General features: G+C 27.7%; 2 long non-coding RNA genes across 2 annotated transcripts; both read right to left on the reverse strand.

The window, feature by feature from the left end:
- Nucleotides 1-4,623: 4,623 nt before the first annotated feature.
- LOC111641764 lies at nucleotides 4,624-5,361 on the reverse strand. Its single transcript, XR_002759470.1, has 3 exons — nucleotides 5,252-5,361; nucleotides 5,123-5,168; nucleotides 4,624-4,740 (listed from the first exon to the last, which is right to left on the reverse strand). It is a non-coding gene; the product is annotated as an uncharacterized LOC111641764 (long non-coding RNA).
- Nucleotides 5,362-6,184: 823 nt separating this feature from the next.
- On the reverse strand, nucleotides 6,185-7,134 carry LOC111641768. Its single transcript, XR_002759472.1, has 4 exons — nucleotides 6,987-7,134; nucleotides 6,864-6,898; nucleotides 6,747-6,779; nucleotides 6,185-6,652 (listed from the first exon to the last, which is right to left on the reverse strand). It is a non-coding gene; the product is annotated as an uncharacterized LOC111641768 (long non-coding RNA).
- Nucleotides 7,135-18,164: the final 11,030 nt, after the last annotated feature.

Consider the following 18,164-nt stretch of genomic DNA (forward strand, 5'->3'; position numbering starts at 1 on the left):
TAATGCTTTAAAATTAATATAAATACGCCTTAAACATTCTTTTACTAAGATATTCAATAGGATTTCTTTAGAATCAGAATACTTTTAAAGGCTTTCTTTAAATCACTTCTTTAAATTTTTATCATGTTCAATCGAAAAATAGGAACGTCACTCAAGTAGTATAAGCATACAGAAAGAAATCACATCCGAAATAATCATGTAAATGTCAAGAATGTCAAGAATAAAAAATTAATCAAACGTTGCAAATGATTTAAAAATAATATATTTACAAAGTTTTTAACATAAGAACAATTGTTATTCGATTCTTCCTTATTAATTAAAACAAGACTAATTAATAGAATTTTAAACTCTTAATAAATTTAAACATTTCAGTTGTAATTTGTACCTTCATTAATTATATATTAATATTTTCGTTCCTTTTTACTTTAACATTATTAAATTACAACGTGTAATAATTTATTCGATTAATCACAATTGATACTGTTAAATCTATCAACTCAATCCTTAGAAAACATTTAAAAGTATTGATGAGAGCTGAAAATAATTGATTTAATTTGTCTATTGATAATGATAGAATCGACGTAGTGCATTTATAAATTATAATTATCCTCATTAATCTTTTTTTTATATTGCGTTAATNAATTTTTAAAATTTATTAATGTATTATTTGATCTGGTAAATTATTTATGTTTAATGTTCCCCAATGATCACAAATTTGTTTATTTTTGTAAATATTTTATTGCGCTATATTTTTACATAGTTTTTTGATGTTATCGGTACTGTGCATTACATTAATAGATTATTCGCATGTCATAGTTACTTATATTTCTCATAAATAATTTTTGAAATTTCTAGAAATAACATCAATAGTGATCTATATAAAGTAAAAAAAAAAAAGGTTTTTAATAACAAAGATATTGTAAATATTACAATTTATGGAAATTTTACCTCTAGGGATATTCTTGGCAACTGAAATATCATTCTTCATCATACAAAACAAAAATTTCCGATATGCATTGCCATTCAAGAAGAAAAATTGGCCAAAGACTATATTTTATCATTCTCAAAATCGAAAAAGAATGAGATGGAATGATTCAAAAAAATATTCCTAAATCCATTATTTTTCTCTGATAATTTTTATAATTATTTGATTGTTTCTTTTTTAATGTAGTTTTAGAAAAGATTTCTTCTAATATTAAAAATATGGCGCCCCTAGGCCACAATATGCAGACATCCCGAAACTAATAGTAACACTTTTGTACTGAATAATCTTTTAATTCTGCAATAATATCGAAGGGGCAAAGACTACTCTATTGAAAATCCGTCTTTATTAATCTATTACCGACCAAGACCGTAAAAGGGCAGGAGCAGAGGGGGTACGTGCCCAGAGCGCCAAGATGATAAGGTCCCAAAATTAGAAAATTGTTATATGAGCGAAGTAATAAATTCATTGAAAACTGTCACGTACGAGTATGAAAAGTTATAGGCCTATTATTAAATATAATATGCATTTTTTTAAAAAATAAAAAGTGTTTATTACAGATTTTTAAATCACAAAAGACTAATGAAAGGCTCATACAAAAGACACCATATTTAAATTTGCCCTGTGTCAAATGTTCTAGCCAAGGCCCTGCTATCAACTATTGTATATTCATTTATTAATACTATTTAACTAATTATCTTATTTTGTCCCTACGTAAGATTTTAATTTGCATTAATTCCTTCAGTATTGTTATTATTATTATTATTTTGAATTTTTGCGCTCTAAATTCTTCCGATTCTAGGCCTAGTGAGTCTAATGGGAAATCCCTCACTGATAATAATGTAAGGAACGACATGCACAAGTATATAAGTTGAGTTTATATTAAAGTAATTATTAAAATTAATTATTTATCACTTGTCATTAAATATTCAAAAATATTAAGAAACGTTTACAAAGTTTAAATTAAGGGGACAGTATACGCCATATATTCTCCACTATACCTCTATATACCCTATGCTTTTTTCTTAAATATATCATATATTAATATGCTTATATGTTGTACAGTATGATGAAAAGTTATTGAGTTTTTTACGTTATATTATAATAAATATACAAATCTATAAAATAATAATTTTCTGTTTCAAATAACCTATATTTTTACAAATATTCACTTTTTTTTTTCTTCTAATTTTAATTTGAAATGTTGAAAAAAAAACTCATAAAAAACCTCGAGTTTTTATAATTTAAACCATTCACGTCGGTTTATTTTATATTAATAATATATTATGTTTATGTTATATTAATATTTAAATTACAATTTTTATTTTACTTATTGTAACTTATAACGTGATCTTTATTTATTTTGGCAGTGTAATAAATTTTCTTGCGTGTGGAATAATAAGTAAAAAGAAATTCACGAATTAATGTAAGAAATTTGTTGTTTTTAACTAAAGTATTTTCGCTTTGTTGCCTTCTATCTAGAAAAATTTCCTTATCTTCATTTAGCAGATTACTTTCCAAATTTATCAAGTTCTCTCTCTATCTATTTCAAGAACTGTTCTTATCATATTTTTTCCAGTCTTCAGACTTTTTTTCCTTGTATTCTAAAACGTTTTAATGATTAATTTTCAACGTATTACAAATTATTTTATATTTAGAAAATTCTGTAAAGTTCATTAAATTTTAAAGTTTAATTAGTATGAAGCCAACAAAAATATCTTTCTTTTAAAATCAGATTTAAGAACATTTACATGCTTTAATGGTGGTAAAAAAATTATATTTTGATGTATCTGAACACGTGCATCCCAGTGTTATCTATTATTTTGGCGCCATCTGATGGAAAAAATATAAAACTTATAAAATTATTTAATTTAATGTATTATTCATTTAAAATTTATCATTAATAACATAAAATGACTTTAAAAAATTAATTTAATTTTTTATTATTCAATTCTGTGTTAGAAAATAAATGAGTGTTTCTATAGGTATATATTATAAAAAAGGAAGAAATGTATAAGCACTGCGTATTTATTTTTTGACATAAAAATTACGCTGTAGTTACTTTATTTATTTCTTTTTCTTGCATTTATTTCATAAATTACATTGTTGCATGTATTCCACAAATAACACAAGAAAAACATCAATAAAATGATGTATAAAACAATACATCTAGATTGGTTTTTATATAATGTAATAACATTAATTTAATCAATGTTAGTTAAGTTAAAATCTTGACATTCTTGTAATTAAATTTAAATATTTAGATTTATAAAAGTTAGATTCAAATATTTTAAATTAAATATTAATTTTGTTTAAACTCATCCTTTAAAAAAGTTTACAAAATACCTGACGTTCTTTAACTTACTTTCTAATCGATACCATAGCTAAATATACTTTAACGCTACTTTTTCATTTTGATATTATTAAAAATATAAAAAATAAAATAAAAATATCCGGGTTTTGCTTGATATTAATAGCTGCTATAAGAGAAAATCTCATAAATCTTCCTCCGGATTTGATCTTTAATAATGTTCTATATGATCGTGTTTTATTATAGAGGAAATTCACTCTGTTATAAGTAAAAATAGTTAAAACTAAGTTATAAGTTCTTTATATTTAACAATGTATTGATATCTATTATCAGAACTGTCTATTATATTCTTTAAAATTAATTTTCCTGCCTAATTTTAATTTAATTTTTATAAAATTTTTGTCGAAATTTTACTTTATATCTCTTTCATATATTTTCTATAATATATATTTAAAAGTTTTAATTGTTTAGCTTTTTTTTTATTGTAATTTCTAAACTTTAAAAAGTTATATTCGTTCCTGTCAGAATTTATGAATGAAAATAAGTTTATGTTGTCTATGATAACAGCTTTGAAGTTTATAAAAAGAAAAAGAAAAAAAAAACTAAAACTATTTTGAAATACATCGTAATAACTCAGTTGTATTCTATAGGGTATGTCCCGTAAATCCTTTTCAAGTCTAATAACTTTTAGAGAAATGCAAAATCAGGAATGGAATGTGTCTATATGCATATTAAATCGATGATGTCGAATCCAATAATGACCATCCCCATGGACTTAACTTAGTTTACGAAGTCAACAATCTCTTTTAAACTATTGAAAGCGTGAAAAAAAATTTCAAAACTATAAAGTAGCAAAGCAAATCTAATACACATACACATACAAAAATTGTTCCTTAAAAATAAGAAAATGTCTATTTTTATTTCTTTATTTACTTCTTATATAACACATTTGAATATACAAGATGACTATTTTTAATATAATGCAAAATATTTTCTTTATTGTCTAATCTAATGTAAAACCGGTGATTAATGATTCATAAACTTGAATGGGTACACACGTTCCCCACGTTTATCAGTGTGTACCCTTAGGAATATGTAAAGTAATTTTAACGTGTATACTGGAAAAAATCCGTAGAAATTGTAAGTTATAAGTGTAAATTAATCTGCCAATTATAATACTAGTAAACCGTAGTATTATTATATTATATTTTATAATATAATGACTATTTAAGTTATTACCGATGTAATCACTGGTGTTAAGATATAGTTAAGATATGATAAGAAGTTTATGCTGTTTTTTCAATTATTTATTTTTCTATAGATAAATAGAAACAACAATGAAAATATTTCTGTATTAATTACAAATTTAATCTTCGAATTTTAATTAAATCTTCAACTCTTCCATGTTTAATTCACATTGAAATTTTTAAATAAAGATTTCGTCTATCTAAAAGAACATTGTGAATTTAGTTTTATACAATTAAAAATATTGTTAAGATATAAAATATTTAATTCTGTGTGTACATTTAATATATTTTTCATATAAATATTTTAATATATCTAGTTAAATAATTAAAAAGTTAATAAAAGCAATCTTAACAAAGAAAAAGAAAATTTAATACAAATATACGTATTTTAATTATTAAATAGTAAATTAATTCAGTATCTATTTTTAAAATGTCTTACATTAATAGTTTAGCAAATATTAAATAATTAAGATTAATATATAATATAACCATTGACGACCCTCTTATTTTAAACGAATCGATATCATAGAAGCGTATCTACACATGTATTTTATGTTATTTTTCTTAAAATATTAAGCTTACTATTGAAATATTAATGATGAAAATATTACAAATTTTGGCTTTGTTTCTGTAAAATAAAAAAAAAAATACAGTTATCAATACTAAATATAATAGATTTATTATTGAATGGGCTTACATTACTGTACTTACCATATTAATCTATAGAAAATTAAATAATAGAAAACTCCAGAAATGGTTCGTTTGTTAAGTTTTAATGACAGCAATCCATAATATGATTCTGTTTATTGTGAAATGACAATAAACAAGACATTTTATTTATTGAGCATATTTTAACAACTAAATCCTTCGTTTACAATCTACTATTTATACCCATTAAATGTTTCCTGTTTCGATTATATACTTGGTTTTACTAACAGAACATAATCGAAACAAGAAAGCATTATATCTAAAAGTAATACCAAAATATTATTATTAAAGTTTTCTATACTGCTTTAATAATTATATATAATAATAGCTTTATTAAATATTTTAAAGCCAAGTTTTACTTTTTAATCTGGTTAGAATTGACAGCACGTAACTGATAAAATATTTTACTTTTTCGAGATTTGAGATTTTTCTAGTAACGTACTCAACCCTCATTTCATTTTTTTCCATTTTGTTATGCTCATAAACATACTTCTATATGAGGTTTTCTTCTGAATAGAAGCAATGTCTTACAGAAAAGCATTTCGTATCAGCGAGCCAATAGGCCAATGCAGCTTTATAGCTTATATTTATATAAAATGGAACCTGGATAACTCGCATTTTCTATCTCCAAACGTCTAGAATAACGTTAAATCAAACTAGTTAACTCCAATTCCTCGAAACTTTTTAACTCGAAGTCGGAATTTTTTTTCTCTCTTAAACTTCGAGTTTTTACTGTATTTTTATTTAACCTTTATATAAAAGAAAACCAATAGTAATATTGTTTTCTATTGAGGCTAATCCTTGTTCTTGCGATAAAGATCATTAATGAAGTCTGATAAATCCAATTAAATGGATCACCAGTGACCGAGCGGATACTGAATACTGTATAAAGTATGATGAGTTGTTCTAGTAGTATTGAACAATGGTAACTACCAGTTTCAGTACCATTTCCAGACCAACAGACCGAGTGACAGATAAAGAACGTTTTAGTTTAATTTGATGTTAGGTATTAATATTTTATTATCAGATTCGTAATATTTATTAAGCTCTAGAGAAATGACGAATTATTTGACAATATCAACAAAACTCTTGGTAATAAACGTTACTTTAACACCCCGAGCTATTCAGTAACCTAAACAAATTATTGCAATAGCTCTAATTATTACTAGTATTGCGTTTATATTGGCATTTAAAATGTAATTACAATGTTATTTTATCATAATGATTAGTTTTTAATTTATCTTCGAATTAAGTTTTATTATACAAAACAAACAGAACTCAAAAATGTATATATATTTAATATTATTTATTCATGGATTAAAGGAAAAATCATTTACAATTCATGCATTATTTAAACTTATTTCAATGATTCCATCCAGCGTGCAGACGTAATTGGTTTAAAACCTATTAAAAAAATATATGTTTTAAATTATATAATATTTTAATAATTAATTATAATTATTAACTTTTATATATTTAAAAAAAAGGTATAACTCACAAAGATAAGTGAAGCGAAAAGTGCCCATTCTCCCTATAGAAAGAAAATAATATTTTAGTAAAATAATTTAATAAAATTGATTATAAAATATAAATATAATTGAAATTTTAAGCTTACTCCTGAAATACCGGATGCATCATTGCATTTGTTATCTGTAAAGTAAAATAAATATAAAAGTTTACTTAAAAGATAAACAAAGAATAATTAATATGTTAATTAATTAAACATAATTCGTAATACCGCAGAGAACAAGAGGCAGAGAAACCAAAAAAAGCAGAAATACGATCTTTGAAATCATTATCCAAATTGGGCGGTAGATAATCTAACTTGTAAGAATATCTGATAACTGCAAATGTAATGAATAGCCTCAATGTTTATATAGTTACTAAAAGACAAAACATGTTTATCAAATTAGTGCAATTACACAGCAAAATAAAAATGCTTTGCTAAAACAAATAATTAATTTTTTCTATTAATTTTAAACAATTCATTCTAAATATGATTTATAATATAAAAAAAAATATCATTTATATTTTGAAAAATAACTTTAATCATAAATTAATCCGATTAATATTAAATAATAAAGTAAAATTATATATACTAATCATCAGTCATAATTAGTATAAATGGGAAAATTTTAATCTTCTTTATTCATTAGAAAAGTTGGTCATAAATACTTTAACATCAGTCATTTGTTGTCATTTAGTATGTGTCTTTCGACAAATTCGAGTGTCTTTGAAAAATGGATAATCGTTGTTTACAAATGTTAATAAACTAAATTATAGGCATAGTACTATAATAATAGACTAAATACTCATTACATTTCCCAATTATGACATAAACTTTCTGTATATTTACTAATTTACTTATTAAATAAATAAATTAGTAAACAAATGCAAACAGGTCATTTTAACACAGAGTAAATAGGGAAAGGGAAAACACGCGACCAAAAGGAAACAGATTTTACTTTAGTTTTAAGTTATTTTTATACTAATTTGCATTATAATATATGTTACATAACACATAAACATATGCACACAGAAATATAAAGTTCATTCTCGTGATAAAGGTTCTGGATTTTTTGAAATTTTGATTTCTTTTGCGATTAACGCGTCTAGTGTTATTTGTCGCTTTCTTTTTCTTTCGTTAAATAAATGTCGGTAGCAGGAAATCGCTCTGCTAGTTCTTGAAGGTCGTGGTTGGTAAAGATCTCACCAGAAACACGCAGTAACTCCTCAATATTCTGCTCGTCTACATCTCCTCGTCCTGTTGTATCGATTAGGTTGACAATTTGGTCAACGATAGGCTCTTCTCGTTGAGAATTCTTGGATACCTTCTGCCATATCTTCTTTCACACACCATTTATGTATTCATCAGTTAATTCTTGTCAAGCGAAGTCGAAATTATCTGTGGCATCAAAATTGCATCAAACAAACATAGATTTAGGGGAAGTAGGCCTACAGCGCTACGACGAATTGCCACCTTTTGCTGATTGGTTCGTGTTCGGGGGAATAATCTTATTATATACGAATCATTGAAATGCAGCGATAATTTGAATAAGCGTTAATTATAACCTTCTTTTAAGTCTACGTTTTACATTAGTACTGTAGACCCTCTATAACACTAGATAATTCCGTGTTATATGAATTCCATGTTGAACCGGCTGTGAACGGCTCACGTATTTGTAAAATCTAAGTGACTCGTTCAACATGGAATTCATATAACACGGAATTATCTACAGTGTTATAGGGGGGTCTACTGTAGAACTCTCGTTACAGAGCATCGAGTAATAGAACAGTCCGTTTAAATGAGCATCTTGGAGTCATTTTTTGAGCAACAGTCCGCATAAGGAAGCACTATTCTAAGGGAGATTTATAAGGGTCTCTCTCTCTTTCTCTCTCTCGATATATCAACATTGAGCTTTTGCATAATTATTTATTAAAAATATTTTTAATTACACAATACTGTTTTGTAATTGTAAACTTGGCCTTATTCAAAGTTTATTATACAATGTTTCCCGTTATTCACTATTCGACCAAGAGTAAAAAATTATTTTACATATCTAAATTCATTTTTTATTATTTATTTTGTGAATTATGATTTTTAAACAATGGCCAGATTCGCAATTGGTCTGCCAGTTTATGTGAAAAACAGAGAAAATGCTTCAAGCCATGCTGAAGAACCATAACCTTCGTATATGAATCTGGAACAGCTAGAAGTAAATGTCAGACTATGAATATTAAGCATGACTGATTTTAAATAGAAACTTAAACGTGGCATGAAAATCCAATTTTTAAATAAAAAAATATTTATTTAAAAAAATCCTACTAGCAATATTCAAATATTTGCTAGAAAAATTAAATTCAATGCTAATTATGAAATTAAATACCGGATTTTAACAGAAAAATTCAGAAAAAAAATTAGTAGATAGAAGTAACTAGATATGCACAAATGTCCAAGTGTTAATAATTAAACTGGCTTTTACATCAGCCTTATTTTCTTCCTTGAGTGTTGCAAGTGATGTGTCATACTGTTTCAAAATTATTGCAACGAAGCTCAATTCCATTTAAATTGCTTTAAACAATGTGTTGAGTTTAGAACTTTGGATTTTCCTGTTGGCCATGATGTAAACGGGGATAAATATTACTTTAGAACACTCGTATTTTGGCCAGTTGAGTGAAGTCACCAAGAAGAAGTTTGATTTATATTAAAACGAATGCAGTTTTACATGGAAATTTCAGAAGTGATCACAAAGTGAGGTTCTGTTTATTTGTTTGTTAAGTTATGGCAACGCAACAGTTGGACGATCTGCTTAGGGGGATGTCTTCCGGGAGGTCTTTTTAAGGGAAATTGGCCCCATATTTAGGCGTTACAGACGTGGAGAAAACCCGAAAACTCTACGTGGCTAACCCGTCCGAGCGAGGCGCGAACCCACGACCGAACTCTCAGTATTCAGGGTACGATAACGAGGTTCTACTGTAGTTTTTATTCAGAAAGATATCTCTACCTGAGATTTATAGGTTTACACACATATATTCAAAATATATACAATCGGAAAAGAATATTAAAAGTTTCAAATCAACTTATTTTGCCGTAAATTCACGTTCAAAGTGCAATAGTGAATGGGGATTGACTTTTAATTAATTATAGGGGCTGATCTAGGTTTCTCGGAGCCTAGGGCTAATTGAAATCCAATGGGGCCCAATGTTTTTTTAGATTAAGAAATCAATTGATCACAATAAAACAAATAATACTATAAATTATCATCATTATTATATTATTAATATTAACTATTTTTTACTACATTGTTAATGAAAAGTATTAAAAATTTATGAAAATAATTCAATTTTTGTGGGCCCTTGACACTTGGGGGCCCAGGGCTTAAGCCCTATTAGTCCCTATGTAAATCCACCTAATTGTACAACCCATCTTCCATAACATAATTCAAATAAATTTTATGTATAATTTGAAACTTACTCGTTACTTCAATACTTGCTATAAATTTAAGGCATTAACTACATGGATGCCCTCAAGTTAACATAATTTAATTGTACACGAAATGACAATAGAACGCGTCAATTCGACATATCTTACTTTAGAATGAATTATGTTAATTAATGTACGTGTTAGATACAAATCCGACCCTTAATAAAATTTATTGTGTTTCAATATTAATCTATTTGGCGATTATAAAACAGAAGAAACGTCTTGAATTACAGTAAATTCAGTGATAATTTCGAATTTAAGTGTGACTTGTACCGTACATGTATTTCACTAGACGTAGTTATTAATAGGTCTAATGAACAGTCACAGAATGAAACCAACTTTCATTTTTGTTTTGTCCCTGATCGCCAGTTAAACCGAATAAAAATATTTTGTTGTTCTTTGTCTTGTTCTTGTTTTGTCTTATTACCTCGTAGTATATTAGAAGAAGTTTTGAAATGGTAACAGCGCTGTATAAAATATGTGCTACATCAAAGTTCCAACAGTATTCACTATTCAGTGTGAACATGTTTTTTCTACCGGTGTCTCCTATAAACATAAATGACAAATATTGTGTTGTACATTTTTCCGCCACTTTTGCAAACAACGAGTTAGCTGCAGATGGTAATTTTCTACTGTTTTCTTCTTTGAATCGACTTAGTATTGTAGAAACAAGGATGTCACTGCCGTAGAAATGTTTTTATTAACTTCTTGTAATTATTACACTGTGCACATTGTTTATATTTCTTATCGTTAATGACTTTCTTAAGCATATTATACACTTCTGAGACACCATCATAAAATTTTAAAAGCTATTCTTTACGTTATCTTGTTAGATTATCAGGGCCGTTGCAAATAGTTTTGGTGCCTGAGGTAAACTTCATATCTGGCAGCCTCTCATTCAACGTTAATTACATAAAATAGTTAAACATTACTTAGGTAGTTTTCAAACAAAGGAAACCAGATAAAGGTTTAGAAATATAGTAAACCTTGCCATATTAAGCAGGAAGCTTCAAATTCTATGTTTCAACGTCGGATCACCGCTCCTACAAGATGGCATTGGTTACACTCGAAGCTAACTTGCCTTGAAAACAATGAATGTGGCATAGGTCAACATACGACGAGCAAATAACTGCATTAAAATAGTTGCATGGATTAGTTCATTAGTTTCTTTTATATTTGCAGAATAAACTAGCTAGAATTCATTAATTTTCTGTTGTTTGTTGATAATGAAATTTGGTTCTCGTTGGGGATTAGATAAAGAAGGGCAAACCAGACAAAAATAGGGAGCACGTGCCTCAATTTACAAGTGTCTCTGGATGTAAGGAGTGACGTACAGTACAATTATTTACTGGCTTATTTCATTGTTCATTTGAAAAAGAGCAGTTTTCAGGTTTCGATTTCTTAATTATATAATAAAGATGCGATTTATTACAGTTAAACGAAAATTGTGAAATGTGTAATAATTAAAAAAAAAAAAAAAACACCGCAGTAGCTTTCCTTCCTCAATAATTAGGAAACTTCGACTCGAAATTTCACTAGCCACTTTACTCACTTTAAAAACCAGTGTTTACCAAACTTTTCCGACTATCGCCCTTTTTTAGTACATATATTATTGTTTGTTTCAAAATAAATTTCTTTCTTCTTTGAAGATTTCTGATTAATTAAGAATTATGTTTATATAATTGAGGGTAAAAGAGTTGAGATTCCCCGTGGAAAATGGCAACTAACACGGGATGCTTATCCTTTGAATTTTCCCAATTGCCCGTTATATTTGTCAGTTAAAAGTTCCTAAATTACGGTAGACTCCAAACAAAAGAAAAAAATTACTGCAAAAATAAATAAAAATTCAAAAGTTGTAACAGTATTATCAAGTAAGTAAAATGTCCATTTAATAATTTCGTTTAAAAACGTTAATAAATTATTTGTTTTTCTGAAATAACTAGCTGATAGTGCAATTGAAGGTCTATCAAATTCGCATTCTGATGTGTCATCATCATGAGATATAGCATGTTGTATAAATAGCATGAATAAGTAGTACAATAATATATTTTTACATAATTTATGAAATTTGTTTGCATTGTTTCAAATATTGTACTGCAATCACATTGGACAGGAAGAACTCTGTTAAGTGATCAACAAATTCCATAATGTTGCACAAGTGTTATAATTAGTGAGAGAACAACTATATAAATTACAGCTGCTAAGTATAGACATATCAGAAAATTCAAGGAGCAGCAACTAGAAAATTGTAATCTCAAGAAGAAAATTGCAGCTCTTGAAAAAAAAGTTTTAGCAAGTGAAGAGAACATAAAAAGTCTTTCTAAAGGGGAAAATACAGTTATTGAATATATCTTACAGTTAAATAAACCTCATTCAGCAAAATGGTACAGCACTAAATAGATTTTGGATTCGTTGCTTTTGAAGGTAAGATTATCATCTATGAATTTCTTGGAAGAAACAAGTTCTTGCCATTGCCACATCCAAGTACTTCTGGAAAATTATATACTTAAATTGTATGATAAATTTGGATTTAATTCTGATTTATTATCAAGATTAAAAGAAAAAATAAGCAACATGCCTGAAAATGAATGGCATGGCCGCCTAATTTTTGATGAAATCTCTTTACAGAAACATGTTGAATTCCAAAAACACAAGGGTGAGTTAATTGGTTTTTTAAATTATGGTGATGATGAAGCTTTTAGTATTGAAGGAGATCATGGATTAGTATTTATGTTACGCCTTACTTAAATGAATGGCTATCAGAGCCCTAACTAACCATTCCTGTGCCCTGTGCAAACATTTGCATTTAGACCCCTTAATTTATTTGGTTTTGGGAAAATAATAAAACAAATACATTACAATAGATTTTTAATAAGATTTATTTTAATTGAATTTTTCTGGCTTTCATTTCAGCAAATTCATTAATTACACTATCATAATTAATATTTTTAACGATATTGTATTCTATTGAAATAATAGAAATATTGGATAATCGTTCTTGCCCGATAGTTGATTTTAAATAATTTTTTTATTAAGTTTAACTTGATAAAACTTCTCTCGCACGAAGCAATAAAAACGGAGAGAGTTAGAAATATTCGATGAGCGACATTAATATTTGGGTAAGACTCAATTAAACCAAAATCACGAAGGGCCTGTAGAATATTAAGCGGAGATGCAGTTTCTATATTTTGTATAAGAGTCGTTACTTCAAAATTAAAACTTTCAATTTCACTTGTGAAGTTACTTTTTTAAATATTTGCTATATTTAATAGCGAGATCTGCAGCCGATTTTTTAAAATCAGCAACACTCGTGTATTGTAAAGACGAGTCACAGAGAAAGCATAAATCGTCACAGATAGTTTTCATTTTTTCATAACGCCGATCTATTTGACACAATAGAGTGTCGAGAACACTGTAAATTTGTATTTTAAATAATTTTTCGGGTGTCAAGTTACTTCCTTCATTTGTTATTTTTTCTATTTCCATTATCTGAATTCTTTATTTTTTCGTTTATTAAGAAATCCCTTTTCTATACTTTTTGGTTTGTTTTAAGAATATGATCAATAATAGCATCTGTTAATATTGTTGGCCATAAAGCTATATCATTTATTACTTCCATGTATCTGTATATATCGAAGCATTTTACTGGACTATTTCTATCTTCTGCATTTTCGCAATCCCTTTTTTCAGTAGCATTTTAAAGATTGCGGGAGCCCCTTCGGGACCCTACGCGCCCGCATAGTTCGCTTACAGCTTAATCCGCCGTTCAGGTATACACCACATATGCGTACCACTATAAAACAAAAAATGATGTCAGAATATCTGCACGCCTTTTATAACCTCGAGACTAAGATTTTATTCGGGAGTTACCGTTTTAAATTTAGTAATTTAAAAAAAAATCCTCGGACAGATTTATTTTTGTTACAAAATGTTATCTTTACAGATTTCAAGCTCTGCACACTGTAGAAAATCTAGAAATACAGTTTTGTTTATCGTAATAATATTAGTTGTTGCCAGAGAGCTCTATAAAGTAGAGAAAAATCTGTAAATTTGAAAACTATAAACATAAATTTAAATTTCTTAAAAAATAAATTAAAAAATCTCAAAAGTAGCTACTATTGGCTAAGTTGGGAACACTGGTGAGCAGACATCTATGGTCTAAGTAAGGCGAAATGTAATCGCCAAACCGTGCTGTAGAAAGGCGCAAAAATTTAAAATTTATAAATATAATTTCTTGTGAACAGCAATTTGGGTCCCCCTTCCAAGTGGGCCCTGTGTGGGTGCACCTGTTGCACCTGCCTAGTTGCTGCTCTGGGCTATAATGTGTTCGTGTCTTTTGCAGTAAAGTGCAAAAGGCACCAACCAGGCACAGTTTTAACTCAATTAATTCTTCAAATTCTGATGAAATTGGAAGAATATGGTGTAGTTGTTAATTCAATTGGGTGTGATGTTAGGAATTTCTGGAACCAAACATCAGTTTAAAACTGATTTCCAAATTCAGCTACTTTAGATAGGAATGTGTTTGTTATAATTGACATGCCACACATCCTAAAGTGCACCAAAAACAATCTTCTGAAAGAAAAAATTTTTAAGGTTAGTATTTTGTAGATTATTGAAAAGAACGAGTCCTGCTTATTTTATTTATTTACTTTCATATTTCCATGTTTTATGTCAGTGCCCTGAAGGCAATATTTTATTGCAACATTTCTAAATTTTACCGGAACAACATTCAACACATACTACTGGATTGAAATTGTCCCTCAAGCTTACATCATCCCATCTAAATCCAAACAGTTTCCAAAAGATGAATGTACAATTAGCAGCTCAGGTGAACAAAATTAATTTATAAAAGTTTCTTAATTTTAATATCATTTGCTTATGCATACAATTGCTTAAGATTACAAAACTTGTTAAATTTATTGCAGCTCTTCAGTAATTCTGTAGTGCATGGATTGGAAGTCATCCAACATCAAAAAGAATTAATCAGCTGTTTGATGTTTTAAATAGCCATTATCTAATCAGTTCATTAAAACAAGATTCAGAGGACTTGCTACTAAAGACAGATTTTTGTTCTTAGATTTGTTTTTATGTACAGTATATATTAAAACAAATTTATCACATACTTTTTAGGTGATGGAAGATGCAATTAAATGGCTCGATCAGCGGGAAGATTTGCAATTGAAAACAATATAAGAAAAAAGAATGGAAGCTTTATTAGTAAGCAGACTTCTGAAAGTCTGAGGTTAACATTGTCCAGCATTTTGGAATTGTCAAAGCAGTGTTTGTCACAGAATTTTTATTGTTTTAACTGCATTTTTTAATCAAGATCCACTTGAAGTATATATCTGGACAACAATTCTGTAAGTACAACCTTAATGTAAATATATTGACTTCATAAGTTAAGCTTGTATGTCTTTCCTCTAGAGTTAAAAGTTGAAGTTTAAATTTTAATTAAAATCATAAATGTAAAGTAATGAAAAATGATAGGACTGATAAGAAAATATGAGTAATCTTGTATGAATGTTCAGAATTGAATAATAATGAATGAATAAAATGATAAAAATTTATAATATAAAACTTGTTTGGATATAAAGTGAAATTTGTCTTTAGCATTGTAGTAATGAATAAATAAAAATTCTACACCACTCCTCAAAGTCATGAAATAAATGTCATTGTTTTCCTGGAAACAAGTCCAAAAGTTTAATATGTAGACCTATAGCATGAGATTTATTTTGAAATAAATCAGTTACATGTAAATTGGTTTTAATATGCATTTAACTGATTTATTTCAAGCTAAATCTCTCTTTCATTCTCTTTTTTAATTAAACATTATGAAGATATCTTATAATAATTACATTTTTTGGAAAAATATAAATTTACAATTCATATCCCCTATGCCTATGTAGGTTACTATTCAAGAAACAAAATTAAGTCTTGGCATCTTATAAAAACTGGCCTTCTAAAAGAAAAAATTTGTTCAATTATATGTATACAGTTTATAATTACAATGGAATTTCTAAAATCATGTATTTTTTGTATAACTCCAGCATGGTGTTTAACTGATTCCAAATGTCTCTCTGACATTTGTCTGAATTACTAAATGGCCAATCTGACCCTGTAATTGATGACAGAGATAAGAATTTTGTGAAGAGCAATTTGGGGATAGTCCTTAAACAGATGAATGACAGAAACTTGTGCTGCCTTTAAAGACTTGACCATTTTCATGTTGATATTTGATTCTTAAACTAATATTCTTCTTCTATATTCTTAAATATAACAGAAATGAGGCCATAAGTTTTATTTCAATCATTTATGTTTTATGATTTTTCCACTTATATATATTTTATTAATAGAAAGTATAATAATGATCAGCAATCTTATGGAAGATAAGGAATAACAGACAGAAAATCAAGGCAATAATTTTTTAAAGTTGCTAAAATAAAATAAACAAATATGCATTTCCAATTTTTCTTGTTACATTTTTTAGTAAATATTTAAAATGTAATATCTTTGTGGATAAAAGTTACAAATAACAAAATGTTAATAATATTAATATATCAAAACTTTTCATATTGAATAATCTATTCCAATAAAAATATCATTTGAACATGCTTTCATGTACTATTAACACATGATTTCAAATAATATAACATGATATCAATTGTTGGAAAATGATATGACAACAACAGTTGACATCATGTTGCAGAGTATTAACCCATTACTGTATTTTTAGGCTTCCTCCACCCCTGCACTTCAATCTTTCAACTCACTATAACTGACAGCTGGACCTAGTACTATAAGTATAGACTGCAGTACATAATCCTATTTTTGTACATTTTTGTAAAACAGTATTAGTCCCCTCCTTTTTTTAATACACGGTGAGTCAAAATTATGTGAACACTATTAGAGAGAAAGCATTTACTCAAAGTTTGTGTTATACATAGTCTTAACCTGACCACCAGCACGATTAATGCACTCAAACCAACGTTCAACAGTACAATTTAGTGCCAGAACACAAGAGATTGGGGAGGCCATAGCAACGGTCGTGACCAATCGGAATAGAAAACGAAACAAAATTAAGATGTTTCATTAATAATGTTTAATTAAAAATTAAAATTGTTCACATAATCTTGACTCACCCTGTATATCTTTCTGGGTCTCTTTGTTTTCCTGATATATGGGTAATGGCTAAAATAGCCCTGTCATGTTGTGCTTCAACAGATATATTTTTGTCATGTATTAAATTTTTCTGTTTTTGAGTTTTGAACATTTAACATCAATTTATGTCAAGTGATATGATCTGATGTCCTTGATATCATCTGATGTCCCTTTACATCATGTTCAGAAGTTTTTGAAAATATCTTGAAAAGCATTTTATTGTTAAAGATTAAGGTCATCTTTTAATTAATTATATGTATAGTTTCACAATTTTTGACTATTTTCCATACACTCCTCCCTCTCTAAATTGTACACTTAATGGATGGTCTCATTTCTGACTTCTACAAAAAAAATTGGTTAACAGTTTAATATCATTTGAAATCATTCAGCAACCATTACAGAAATGATATACTCATGTCTGAAATGATTTTTGGACAGTTTTAAATGATATGAAATGATATCACTTGTAACCATTTCATCAGTTGATATTAAGTGATATTATGTCTTGTCATTTGAAACTGTTTGAAAATCACTTCAGACATGTTATCAAGTAATATTATTTAAAAATGATGAAAGGATTTCTACTAAGTACAGTAGAGCCTCGAAAACTCGGCCTAATGTGGACCGAAGGGTGGCCGAGTTTGTGAAAATGCCGGGTTATCGGGAATGGGGTTAAAAAAGGATAAGTATGCGTGTTTCCTCAGAAAATATTGTACTGTACTTGTATGTATTGTTTGCTTGAGAATACAACAGAGAATAAACTGCCCAAACACC

This window comes from Centruroides sculpturatus, unplaced genomic scaffold, assembly GCF_000671375.1.
Source record: "Centruroides sculpturatus isolate CEXI.00-Female unplaced genomic scaffold, Cexi_2.0 scaffold1536, whole genome shotgun sequence".
Lineage (NCBI taxonomy): Eukaryota > Metazoa > Arthropoda > Arachnida > Scorpiones > Buthidae > Centruroides > Centruroides sculpturatus.